The following is a 14,474-nucleotide window of genomic DNA, read 5'->3' on the forward strand; positions in this document are numbered from 1 at the left end:
GAGATGAATAAAACATTTTCTTACTCTAAGAAATTTACAATCCAGAAGAGAATTTTTAATCTAGAAGGCGAGAAAACTAATTTGTTAGATAACCTAAGAAAAATCAGGAAAAGGCCACCACGGAGGCACAATAACAAAGGCATTAGCATAATTCCTTTGGAAATGTCCACCTTCTTTCTTGCAACTATTAAAAAGTTGAAGAGAGCTTTATAATACTTAAATAAACCTGTAAGTTTATTTCTTTCACCGGGGGCGGGGGGGGGGGGGGAAGTTTTCTGTCATTATTTCTTCAAATAGGTTTTCAATATCTTGCTCTCTCTCTTTTTCTGGCACCCCCATAATTCGGATGTTGGTACGCTTGAAGTTATCCCAGAGGCTCCTTACACTATCTTCATATATTTGGATTCTTTTTTATTTTTGATCTTTTGGTGGGTGTGTTTTGCTTCCTCATATTTCAAATCATTGATTTGATTCTCGGGATCCTCTGATCTACTGTTGAATTCCTGTATATTATTCTTTATTTCAGTCAGTGTATGCTTAATTTCTGACTGGTCCTATTCCATGTTTTTGGCATTCTCACTAAGATCCTTGAAAGTCTCACTAAGTCCCTTAGAGGTTTCTAGAAGAATCCTGAGTAATCTTATAACTGTGGTTTTGACCTCTATATCTAGCAGTTTGCTTTCTTCCATTTCTTTCATTTGTGACATGTTTCTTTGTCTTTGCACTTTGACTGTTGTTTCTATGTATTTGGTAGAGCTACTAAGTCTCCTTGAGTTTTAGATTGCCTTGTGTAGTAGGTGTCCTATAGGGCCCAGTGGCTCAGCTTCCCCAATCACTTGAGGTGGATACTCTAGGTCAGTGGTCGGCAAACAGAGCCAAGTATCAACAGTACAATGATTGAAATTTCTTTTGAGAGCCAGATTTTTTTCTTCTATTTAGTCATTTCATACAGAAGGAGGACACAAACAAACCCTCCCCCTTCAGATGGCAATGCTAATCTATCTCATAAGCATAGCCACTAGAATCTATTAGGAGAAAAGTGGCAGTCAAATAGGAATAAACTTTTAACTTCTTTTAATGCCACTTCTTCAAAATAGACTTTCCCAGGCCATGGTATTTTGTGGTAGAGACACACTCATGGGGCCAAAGAGCTGCATGTGCCTTGAGAGCCACAGTTTGCTGACCACTACTCTAGGTGCACCCCTTTATGGGCTGTGAGCACAATCTTGTTGAAGTTGAGACTTGATTGCTATTGGTGTCACTGGGAGGAATTGACCTCCAGGCCAATTGGCTGTGGGGAACAGCTGCAACTACAGTGTGAGAGCTGCTGTGCAGGAGACACCCTTTGAAGCAAGACTTGCTTCAGTGGGGCTTTGGTGCTCACTGAGTCTGTCCCTTAAGAGTGTCACTGTGTAGAGCTGACCATTGGGGACACTGGCTCTTGAATCTCCAGAGAGGTGCAAAGTCAGTCACTGCTTGGGGCCAACCAGTGGGAGCTACAGAGAGATATGCAGATTCCTCCTCTTTGTATCAGGTTTGAAAGTGCCCAGCTGTGAAGCAAAGTAGGCTGGTGCTGGTGCTGGGTCTTGCCCTTTATTCATAAGCTTGGGGCTCCCTGACCCAGCTGCAGTTAGTTTGACAGGTTTTAGCATAAGCAAGGACATATGAAAAAGCTGCTGCAGGCAGCATGGGTGGGGTTATAAATTGAGTGGGGTGGGGTCTCAGGGAATCACCAGAGCAGAGCAAACAAATGGCTGCCAGTCAGCCCTGTAACTGGGAAGGTCCCAGCAAAGATACAATGACTGCTGTGAGCACCTTCTTCTGGGAGAAAGCCAGCCCCTGAGTTCCTGCCCTGATGCCAGACAGTTCAGTTTCTCCTCAAATGTGTCTGGGTCCCCCAGAGCCTCGGCCATCACTGGAACTCAGAGGAAGCAGGAGCATGTAAGTTCAGTTCATGGTGCTGGGTTTTTATGAGGAGCAGCGAGGTGTCCTGCACCTGTGTGTCACTGAGCCCCAATCCCCACTTTAAAAAAAAAATTTTTTTTTATACAGCCTGTAGTTCTTACTACCTGTAAGGACTTATTTTTCCTTGCATTTGGACCCTGGGCTGGGGGTTTGGTGTGGGGCTGGGACCCTTTGCTCCTCCAGGTGGCTTCCACAGAGGCAATCTCCCTCCTGATTAAAAAAACAGCCTATGTGGGTGCCAGACCAACCTCCTACCAATCTCAGTGTGCTTTCTTCTCTAGTTGTAGGACTTCATTCAGCCAGCTTTTCAGCAGTTCTGGATGATGGTTGTTCTGTATTTTCGTTGTAATTTTGATGTGGTTGTGGGAGGTAGGAGTACTGGTGTTTGCCTACGCTGCCATCCTGTTTCTCTGCTCCCACGATTGTATTCTTAAATGCCTATTATGTGTGGGAATGGAACACAGTTGGGGTGGTCTGTATGCCTCCTAGCATAGTGAGTGGTTTAGTGTGTGATGTGGGTGATTCTGGCTGCTGTGTTAAAAGATTTCCCCTGCTGCTTCTTTCCTGACTTAGCTACTTGTTCTCAGAATATTCAGGTTCAGTGATGGTAGAGGCTACAGGTTACTGTGTAACATATTGGGACATAGAAGACATGTCCTCAGAAATTCCCACTGGGCAGTTACGTTCAACGGAGCCTTGGAGTTCATCTTGTTTGGTCTCTTGTTTCCTTGATATTTCTGGTGGAATGCCTATATGAAGACTGTCTATATGAAGAATGTCTATATGAAGACTGTGTCAGTTGAGAGCTCACCACTTCCCAAGGAAGTTTGTCACTTGTATGACAGTGCATATTGTTAAAAAGTTTTTTTTTGTTTGTTTTTTTAAGTTTTGAGCTAAAATCAATAACTGTCTTGAGCATTGTAAAATTCTTTTTTAAAAATCTTATTGTTGAAAGTATTACATATGCCCTCACTCCCCACCATTGACTCTTCTAGCCCTCCCACCCCCCCACCATGCTCCAGGCCTTCACCCTATTGTCTGGCTCAATGGTCGGCAAACTCATTAGCCAACAGAGCCAAATATCGACAGTACACGATTGAAATTTCTTTTAAGAGCCAATTTTTTTAAACTTAAATTTCTAACGCCACTTCTTCAAAATAGACTCACCCAAGCCGTGGTATTTTGTGGAAGAGCCACACTCAAAGAGTCAAAGAGCCGCATGTGGCTTGCGAGCCGCAGTTTGCCGACCACGGGTCTGGGTTATGCATATATGCATACAAGTTCTTTCTTTTTCAACATATAGGATAATATTGAAAAATTCCAATTTTTGAATTCATCCCCAAGGAAACTTTTCACAAATCAAAATGCCCTCGGTTCCTTTCTTCTCAGTTGTCTACCTTTACACCTTGGCTTTGATTTCAATGGAAGCTTTGTAGTTCACAAGGCTCAAAGCAGCAATAGATAAATGTCTAGACAAGAAGAGCAGATACTGATATTTTCATTTCCAGACAATTTAGTAGCACCAAAGAATGAAAACCGGGCTTTTCAAATAGAAGACTTTTCACAAAACTACTTCTTTTACATTTTTTACACAGAGCAGCTGCTAGAAATTAACCAGCAAGGATTTATTGAGAGCCTAATGCTTGTTCAGACAAGCAGCATTAAGGATGCATTGAGGTAAAAGATTTAGTCTCAAGTCTCAAGAAGCTTTCTGTCTAGCTAGGGAGACAATGATATATTTGAAATACAAGCAAGCCCTTCATGGCAGGTTGGAAAATATATAAAACTTTTGTACACTCAAAATACAATTTTAGTATTGTCTGCATGAGAAAAATTTGACCTCATGGCTTAAATCCAAACTAAGAAATATTTCCTGCCTTTTATCTTTAACTAGGGTGATATATTATATGAGCAAATACTAGAAAGAGACTTTTCCTCCCAGGTCTATTTAATCTGTCAGTTCTGCCCCACAGAAAGACAATGCAAACCATATGTATAATCATAAACTTTGTAAAACACTAAAAAATTAAACAGGTATGCCGGGACCGGTTTGGCTCAGTGGATAGAATGTCGGCCTGTGGACTGAAATGTCCCGGGTTCGATTCCAGTCAAGGGCATGTACCTTGGTTGCGGGCACATTCCCAGTGGGGGGCGTGTAGGAGGCAGCTGATCAATGTTTCTCTCTCATCGATGTTTCTAACTCTCTATCTCTCCAACTCTCTTCCTCTCTGTAAAAAATCAATAAAATATATTAAAAAAATTAAACAGGTACAATTAATTTTAATAATGTGTTACTGAATCCTTTATATATAAATTATTCCAGTTAGTAATCAATATAAACAAAGAGTTTTACATTACTTTTTCATACTGAATCTTTAAAATCTATGTCTTACACTTATGGTATATCTCAATTCAGATGCTAAGTTTTTATCAGGAGTAATTGCTTTGTATTTAGATTTATAAAATTTACAGTTGACAAAGTAAATTCACATTGACAAGGTATTCCAAATGCACTTAATTTTTAAAAATAACGATGTCAAGTATCATTTTTAAGTAAAAATTAAAATTAAATAAAAATTTAAAATTCAGTTCCTCAGCAGCACTTGCCATGTTTGAAGTGCTTAATCACTACAGTTGAAGTGTTCAATAGCTACATGTGGGTAATAGCTACCATAATGGACAACTCAGATCAAGTAGATGAGATCATACTCGGTGCTAATATTTGAAGACTTTATAATGTGGACCTAATGAGATCCTGTGGCTTTGGGTAAAAGTGATTTTCACAGGTCATTAAAAAATATACAACTAATATATACTTCAATGAATAAAGTATGTACAAAAAGTATATACTTCAATGAATATCCACAAAATGAAAACATACACCCAGACCAAGAACAGAACATTACCAACACTCTGCAAAGGTAGGGGTCAAGATTCTTTCCTCCTCCTCCCTCTCACCCCCTCCCCCAAAATAAATACTGACTTGGCACAATATATTAAAAAGGTAATCCTTTCCCCACTCCACTTCAGTCATCTTTGTCATTAATCAAGGTTATGTATATGTGAGGGTATACTTCTGGACATTCTCTTCTATTTATTGCTCTGTTTGCTTATTCTTGTGGTAATAATTCACTGCCTTGATAATTAGAGCTTTATAATAAAACTTTCTGGTAGTAGAAGTCCTCAAACTTTGTTCTTTCCAAGTTTTGTACTCTTCTTGGCCATTTGCATGTCAATACACAGAACATTTTAGAATCAACTCATCAATTTCTACAAAATACTCTGAAACTTTGATTGAAATTAGATTGCATCTATAGATCAATTTGGGAACAACAAACATTTTTTTTTGAGCATTGATTCTTTCAAGCTATGACCAGGGCATGCCTATTTATTTAAGTCTTCTTTAAGGTCTATCAATATATTCTTTTGTAATTAAAAGTATTTTTATTGATTTCAGAGACAAAGGAAGAGGAAGAGAAAGATAGAAATATCAATGATGAGAGAATCATTGATCGGCTGCTTCCTGCACGTTCCCTACAAGGGATTGAGCCCACAACCTGGGCATGTGCCCTGATTGGGAATTGAACCATGACTTCCTGGTTTATTGGCTGATGCTCAACCAATGAGTGATGCTGGCAGGCTTGAAATAGATTTTTTTTTTTTGGTCTCCACTACCTATTATTTTTTATACATATTAAAAATAATTTAAAATTTCATTATTGAGAACTTCATTATCTGAATGACTTATGGGCCTATTATGTTTGTTTTTTTATTCAAGTATTTTATTTTTAAGCTCTTGCTGAACATTGTTTATAAAAATTGCAGAGATAAGATGAAGCTCTGGTAAATCATACCTCCTTGCAGAGAGGTTTATTTTGCTTTTGGCAGGCAGTTGGGGTAGGGAAGACCATCTTAATTCAGTTCGGGATTGAACTATTCAAGGTTGGGTTACAGATTCTTTTGAGGGTGAATTTATATTTGTTTCTCTTTTATTCCTAAATGGTAGCCTTTTAAGGGTTTCGAGTGAAAATGTGGAATGTTGAACAGCGCCCTCCCCCCCACCTTGTTATGCCCAAATCCAGCCACCACCTATGAGATTTTCCAAAGGTCTGCTCAATGTCTAAGTGGCTTGAGCTATCATTTTGTGCTCAGGTTTGTAGGCTCCAGGCGCTGGTGGCTCCTTTTCAATTAGTAAACATCGTGGTAGAAAAAGTGTTCCAGATGGCAGGCTCACCCCTCTGAACGTCCTTCTGTCTGGAATCTTCATTCTCAAAGCACTAATGGCCTTCAGAACTCTCAGATGCTTTTAATAGGTTAAAAAACAATTTTGTTCAGCTTTTCTAATTGTTCTCAGTGGGATGGTTTTTCTGAAGCAAGCAAATCTGACATTTCAATGTAACATCTTCCTATTGTTTGCCTCAGTCTGCCTTCCTGACTTTGCCTTGCTTCTCCTCCCACTGTGCTCACTGTGCTTCTGCCACACTGCAGATATTACTACGTGAGGAGAAAGAGAGAGAGAATTCCAGGCATAGGAACAGCAAGACCAAAGGTCCTAGGTGGAAAGGAACAAGCTTAGTTTCCAATGTGAGAGGTCCTGCTTCCCAGATTGGGTCCCTTTTTTATAAGCTCTTAATCCCATTTACTTAATCTTTATAGAATTTATCACAATTGTATTAAATTATATATTATGCAATTAGTAGTTCAATGCTTCCCAGTGTAATAATTTCATATAGCTGCCATAACAAATTATTACAAACTTGGTGGCTTAATACAGCACAAATTCATTCTCTTTACAGTTCTGAAGTCCAGAAGTCTGAAATCCAATTTATGGGGTCAATGTTAATGTGTTGGCCAGGCTTGCTCCTTTTGGAGGCTCTAGGGAGCATCTGTTTCCTTATCTCTTTTAGATCTTGGGAGCTACTTATAGGCACTCTTTGTTTTTTTTTTACCCCTTTCTTGTGTCATACCAACTTTTTTTCTTCTGTTGTTACATCTACTGACTCTAACCTCCTCTCTCCTCTTATAGGGACCCTTGTGAAAATCCACAATAATCTCCCAACCTCCAAATCCTTAACTTAATCATGTCTGCAAAGTTCCTTTTGCCATTGAAGGTAAAATTAATAGGTTCTGGGAATTCAAATGTGGGTACGTTTGGGGTACCTTTATTCAGCCTACTGCATTCAGCATAGAAAGTAAACTCCACCAGGCTGGAACCATTATTATTATTTTTTCTTGTTCACCAATCTCTAGTGTATGGTCTATCACTGCTTCTTGAAATTGGTAGAATGTGTTCTTCATCTCCAGGCAGCAAGACATCTAAATGCATGTTAATGTAAAGACTTCATCAAGAAAAGTGACTGAATGGAAAACGATAGGGCACGGATAGTTGTGCTGAGCACCTATAATACACCAGGGGTTAAGCTAGGAGTTTTACATCATTGCCTCCTTGAATTTTCATAAGCCTTCTGAAGTCAGTCCTGTCATAGTCATGTTGTGGACAAAGACATGGAGGCTCAGAAAGAATATAGGCACTTCCAAGCTTCATACGACTGGTCTGCAGGAGAGTTAGAATTAAAAGGCAGGTCTGTCTGAGCCTACAGTTTATTGCTCTTTCATTTGGTACTGATAAGAGAAGTGGCTGAAATGTTTCTTTATAAGCTTTCTCTTCTCATGTTAGCTAAGGAATAAATTATTCTTGGAGCCGATGACTTATTCCATATAATTTGAGAAAATGGGTTGGTTTATATTTTTTCCAAGTCAAAAGGTCAGATTTTATTCTTGGCCCTTTTTTGTTCCTAAATTTTGTTGTATTTATGGGTGTAATCATGATGTAAAAAAGCTTGCTTGAAAAGGACTAGAAATGTCTAAATTTTCTATCAAATAGCAATCTGTTAGCAGGAGTGTTCCTATGTGGTTAAATTTGGGGAAACTAAAAGGCTTCTTCACAAAGATCAGCAAGGCAGCCCTGAATGGATCACTGAGCAACAGATGGAAGGAGCCTAGGTCCCTCCCCTCATCATGCGGCAGCACTGCCTATTTTAAGAACAAGTGACAGCATCCCATCTGCCTGCCTGACAGCCACAGTTTGAGGTTAAAACCCCCTTGAAATGCTATCTGATTCAAACACCTTTCTAACAAGTAAGAGCACCTCTGACTCCCCAGAAGGGAATCAAAGGTGTGGCAAAATAGCTCTCCACTGTTCTTTATTTAAAGGTTTCAATTTCCAAAGTTGCCCATTTTTTCTGATTATAAGATTGGTACATGCCCTTTATAAATAGAATCAGAATGCCACTTATCTATAAACCACCCAAATAATCTTGGTTAATATTCAGGTGAATATTCTTCTGAATATTTTCATATATGTATACACACACATTTATATATACTTTTTTAGAAAAATGAAATTCTGTTCTTCATAGTGAGCTTTAAACTTTCTTTTTCACTTAATATATTGTCATTATATTTAAATTAATTTATATAGATTTAATTTAAATATTTCTTAGTAGGAGTGTACTATAACATATCCTTTCCTTATTTAGGGGCACTTTAGTCTCTTCATTGTTTTTTATTATAAACAATAGAGTAATCAATACAAATATATATATATATATATATATATATATATATATGGTGTGTGTGTGTGTGTTTGTGTGTTTGTGTGTGTGGTTTTCTACAGATAGTCTTTCAAATCAAGTCAACAAATATTTCTTTATTTAGGTTATGGAGATATACAGTTGACTAAGAGAGACATTGTCCGTCCTCGTAGGCTTATAGTAGAGGAGTGGAATTAGTCATTAAACAGGTAATTTTAAGCAGTAAGAATGTTATCAAAGGGAAAAGTTAAAGTGCTATGGAAATATATAGTAAATCGTTTTTGCTTGGTATTGGCATGCCAGGTACAGCTTAGCAGAGGGGAAATCATTTAAATTGATACTTGAAGGATGAACAAAAAAATTTTGCAGATGAAATTGGTCTAGTGGTGTTGGCTACTTTCAGTTGAGTGAACAGCATGTTAAAGGCCAGAAGTCAGAGAAAGCATGACATACTCATGATTATGAGGAAGGCTCAGATGGAGAATGAGCAGGAGAGACACAAAATAATGTTTGGGAGTTAGAAGGAGGCTAGATCCTGTGAAAAGAATATTAAGAATATTAAAAGGCATATTAGAGGATTTTAGGCAAGGAAATGACATGCTCACTTTAAGTTTAGAATTGATAGCACTCACCCTGGTCAGTGTGGCTTAGTTGGTTGGGCATCATCCTGGGCACTGAAGTGCTTCTGGTTTGATTCTACATCAGAGAACATGCCCAGGTTGTAGGCTCAATCCCTGGTGGAGGGCTTTGCAGGAGAGTGATCAATGTTGAGCTCTCTCTCACATTTATATTTCTCTCTCCATCTCCCTTCTCTCTCTCTCTAAACAGTCAATAAAAAAAATCTTAAAAATTAATAGCACTCTATGATTATTTAGTTTTGGGGCATGAAAGAAAGGGGGACTAGTGAGAATCTCAAATTTCTGGTTTCAGCAATATAAGTGGAACACGTGTGCCGTTTTGCCGTCTTCATGGTAGAGAAGCAGCTTCAGGGAAGGAGGAGGATGGTAGTAGTTTTAAATATTTTGAATTTGGTTTCATCTAGGTATCAAAATGAAGATACTTGTCAGTAAGCATATAGCTTTACAGCTCACATGAAAGGACTGAGCTAGAGATATAATTTTTTGAGTGACCACCATTTAGAGGATAATTAAAACCATGGGAAAGATGTGACCCCTTAAAGACAATGTGATGAGGTCCAGGGTAGAGAGCTAAGGAATTCCTGTCATTGAGAGTGGTATGGCGGAGATGGTGACAGCAGTAGGTCCTAAGAAAGGTAGGAGGAAACCCAGAGAGTGCAGAGTCACAGAAAGCAAGAGAAAAAATATTGTTCTGGATGAAGAAAGTGGTAAATTGTGTCAAGTGCTGAGGCAAGTTAAGTGATGTGGAGGTAGGAAGTGTAAATTTAGTGTCATGGAGACCTTATTGAACAAATGTGGTGGAGTTGAGAGGATGGCAAGGGCAGTAGAATAAGGAGGTAATAATGTGGAAATGTGTACAATACTTTCTTTAGGTTGTAATTCAAGTAGTATAATTGACAGGTCATATACATTTTGATATATTTCACCTATTTGCTTTTCAGAAAGGTTTTATAAATTTATGGTCTTTTCTACAGTTTTGTGAGTTTTCATTTTCATATGCCCTTGCCAGATTTTAAAAATACCATTCCAAATTTAATAAATATTAGTGAAGCTCAGTTAACTTTAAAAAAAATCATATTTAGTTCTTTTTTTCATATACCTTGTTCTGTTTTGTTATGCACTTTGATTTTTTAAAAAATTTATTTGTGCCGAAACTGGTTTGGCTCAATGGATAGAGCGTCGGTCTGCAGACTGAAAGGTCCCGGGTTCGATTCCGGTCAAGGGCATGTACCTTGGTTGCAGGCACATCTCAAGTGGGGGTTGTGCAAGAGGCAGCTGATTGATGTTTCTCTCTCATCGATGTTTCTAACTCTCTATCCTTCTCCCTTCCTCTCTGTAACAAAATCAATAAAATATATTAAAAAAATTATTTGTAAAATTTTTATTTGTCATGATAATTTTAACCTATATCTGTCATATATACTATAATATTTTACCTGGTTTATTCTATTTTTATCATATAAAAGTCTTTAAAAGTTCTGTGTAACATCTAATTGTCTTTTTCATTGTAGTTTTTGTCTTTGTTCTCTTGCCTACTGAGGCCTTCCTCAGTCCACGTGTGTACACACAGTCACTAAGTCTTTCTCTAATAAATTTATGGTTTTGTATTTTTATTCAGATTTTTAATTCACATAGAATTCATTTTGATGTGATATCTAAGAAGGGAACTCAATAACTAGTTGTTTACCTCAGAATGTTCTACACTAATTTAGGGTTGGAATCTGGAGAATGAGTAGCTTAGGCAGGTGAAAGGGTGATGGGGATGAGGAAAGTATTGTAGGTGGAGGGAACACCATGTTCAAAGGCCCTGAGGTGGAAGGGTGCCTCGTGATGTCAACAGTTTGTATAAAGGCTAGTTTGACTGGAGCTCAGAGAACAGGGAAAAAGTAGTTTATATGAAGCTGAAAACATAAGCGTGGCTCTGTTAAAGATTTAGTTTTTATTTCAGGGCATTAGGAAGCCAAGATAATATTTTAAGTGCTAGCATGCTCACTTTCCAATTTTGAAGAAAACAAAATGCACTTAGTTTAAAATTGGGATAGGGACTGGGAGAGAGCAAATGTTTTTGTAAGGAGATCATTGGAGGAGACTAATTTAGTAATCATGTAATAGTTGATAGTAACTTAGATTCAGCTTTGGGCAAGGGAGATGAGAGAACTAGTAGAATTTAAGAGATTTAAAATGAAAATAATCAAGATCCAGTTTAAGGAAAACATCAGTCAGACTTTGGTTGGAAAATAAAACTACTTATAGGTATTGTGATCAGGAAAGAATTTAATAGAGGGGACTGGGTGTTTATTAAATCATTGTAAGTTCATAGGAAAAACTTCCATGCTCACATGTCTCTTATATTTGGGTAGGTGATTCATAGGAAAATGTCTGTAAGCCACTGTAGAAAGAACTGCCTGCTGATGTTGAAGAAAACACACACACACACACACACACACACACACACACACACACACACACACAAGCTTTCGATTCTCTTCCACATTCTGAATTTCATGGTAATGACGCTTATTGTGGCAATCTAATCAAGAATCTACTGTAAGATATCCTGAGTAATATAGTGCCCCAGATTTCTACTCTTTATTCTTTATGGGGAAAAAAATAGAAGGGTAAAAAAATGCTGAGTGACTAGCAGACAGTTTGACACAAGAAGTGAAGGAGAGAAAGGTGTCAATGATGATACCTATGTTGCTGGCACAGGTCACTAAATGGAAGGCAGTGTCATTTGATGAGATAGAAAACAGTGGAGGGTGATCACATTTGTAGATCCTGACAATAGTATTAGTATCTGCATAAGTAATAAACATTTATATGACATTAAAATGCTCCAGGTACTGTTTTAAGTGCTTTATATACATTAGCTCCTTTAAACTTCACAAAATTTCATAAAGGGAGGGGGGGACAATGGTAAGATATGTACATATATGATACCTTAATAAAAAATGAAAAACAAAAACAAAAACAAAATTTCATGAACTATTGATATTATTTTCATTTACAGAGGAGAAAACTGGCACACCAAGAAGAAATTGGACAGAGGACACCAAGATAAGTAAGTGATAGACTTGGGATTTCCACTCAGACAATCTGGCTCCAGTCTGTTATTTCAATCCCTGTAAACTACTATGGAGAAATTTATGACCTTGGTTTTGGACATGTTGAGTTAGAGATGTTGTTGAGACCATTGGGGAAAAAAAAGTCAAGTAGGGTTATGGTTTGAAAGCTCAGAGGTGAGGTCTGGCTGGAGAATTTGAAGTGGTCACATGGTAAAGTATACTGTGGGTATGAATGAGATCAAGTGAGTAAGTACAGAGTTAGAAGAGATGACTGAGCTGGGATGAACTCAGGCATTTCATGTGGAGAAAATTAAGCTTTCTCAGCATCTGGAGAAGGAAAAATTACAGAGGCAGGAGTAAAATTAGAATACTGTAATATTCTAGAATCCAATGGAAGAGGAATTTTCACAAAGGAGAGCATGGTCAAGAATGTCATACAGAATATATTGGTGACCTTATCCAGTATTCATTTGATAGAGTAATAAAGATAGAAGCATACAAACCACTTCAGAGTGGTAAGGAGGGAAGGCGGGGAGAGGGAGAATAGAGAGAGTATATACTGACTATAACAAAGAGAAGAGAGATTCTGCTCGGGTTGCAAGAGAATTCCATTCAAGAGAAATTTAGGGGAAAATAAATTGTTTGCTTGCTTTGAAGAGGGAGAGACTTAAAACTCTCCCTGTTTAAAAGCTAAAGGGAAGGGTCCAGTTGAGGGGAAAAAGTTTGAATACATAGGATAAAGATGGTATAATTATTCACATGAAATTCCCAAGAAGGGTTGGAAGGATGAAATTCAATACTTGTGGAAGGTTAGCCATAGATAGGAAGTGAATTACTTCTTCTGTTAAAATCCTAGGTAAGAGAGGATAGTATCGGTGTGCAGGGCTGATAGCATGAGGTTGATGAGTTTCTGTTTTATGGAGTTAGTTTTCTCTACAAAATAAGAGATGTAATCTACGGGAATGCAGGGCCAGGAAAGTAAGGTAGGGGAGGGTAGCAGAGAATTGAGCAGAAGAATAGAAGAATTGAAATTATTGTGTTGATCAGGAGCTCGGTGGTTGGAGCATCAGCCTTCAGACTAAAGGGTCACAGGTTCGATTCTGATCAAGGGCATGTACCTTGGATGCATATGGAAGGCAACCAATTGATGTGTCTTTATTCGTATACTATATGTTTCTTTCTGTCTCTCTTACTCCCTAAAAATCAACAGGAAAAATATCCTCAGGTGAGGATTAACAACAACAAAAATAGGTTGGACTTTAAGTCAGATAAGGGAAAAAAAAGGGGGCAATGAATTGGTAGAAATTAGAAAAATCTATGGACTAGAAGTCACATGGAGGTCAAAGAAAGGTAAAAGTGGAAATAACTGTTAAAGCAAAAAGAAAGGAGACAGAAAGTGAAATTCATGGTTAATGATTAAATGGTAGAACAGTTTTTATGTCACAAAGTCTCAAGGTTGAGACTGAGTGGCTTAGGTAGGAAAAACGTCATTGGAGATGAGGAGATCAAGGAGTGAGAGGTTGGAAGGAATGTCCACATGAATATCAGAGCCAATCAGGATTATGGAAGAACTTGATTTGGTGAGAAAGAACTTATCCAAGAATATTTTATATTATATTGTGCTGTGTTAATTATACTATACCATATTATATGAACAAAAGGAAAATAGCCAAATGTTATCCTTCTAAAATTTTACTCAACAATGAAAAAGAACTATTTTGCTCGCATTGTGAAATTCTTATTAGGCTCAGGGACTTTGCAGCTTCTAGAAGAAATAATATATTGCTACTGGTCTGATAGAGGTGGTATAGTATTGGTAACAGTGAACTTGAGAGTAAGATAAAACTGAATTTGAATGTTGATGACATCTGGTAGTTTACCTCAGCCTTCTGAGCCTGCATCTTCAAAGTGGGGTTCTTAATGCCAATGTTCGGAAGGTGCTGTTAAAATAAAACCAGATAAAAGGTGTGACATGTTGATCACAGTGCCTGAAATTCAGCACGTGCTCAATAAATCTAAATTCTTCCCTTGTGAGGAGTCCAATCCAAGGAAATAACCAGTATTGAGAAAGAAATACCTGTGAGCTGCCCCATTGGATTTTGGTGGAAAAACAGTTTTTAAAATAATATTGTGCAAAAAGACAAGCAAATGAATAGTTTGTCAAAGGTGGCAAGACACCCCTCTTCCTAAATTTCTTTATAATATGGAAATTT

The 14,474-nt window shown here is 37.8% G+C and overlaps 1 non-coding gene across 1 annotated transcript; it reads right to left on the reverse strand.

The window, feature by feature from the left end:
- Positions 1-925: 925 nt before the first annotated feature.
- Positions 926-1,058, reverse strand: LOC118719667. The gene has a single exon (XR_004988228.1). It is a non-coding gene; the product is annotated as a small nucleolar RNA SNORA29 (small nucleolar RNA).
- Positions 1,059-14,474: the final 13,416 nt, after the last annotated feature.

This window comes from Pipistrellus kuhlii, unplaced genomic scaffold (assembly GCF_014108245.1).
Source record: "Pipistrellus kuhlii isolate mPipKuh1 unplaced genomic scaffold, mPipKuh1.p scaffold_m20_p_15, whole genome shotgun sequence".
Classification (NCBI taxonomy): domain Eukaryota; kingdom Metazoa; phylum Chordata; class Mammalia; order Chiroptera; family Vespertilionidae; genus Pipistrellus; species Pipistrellus kuhlii.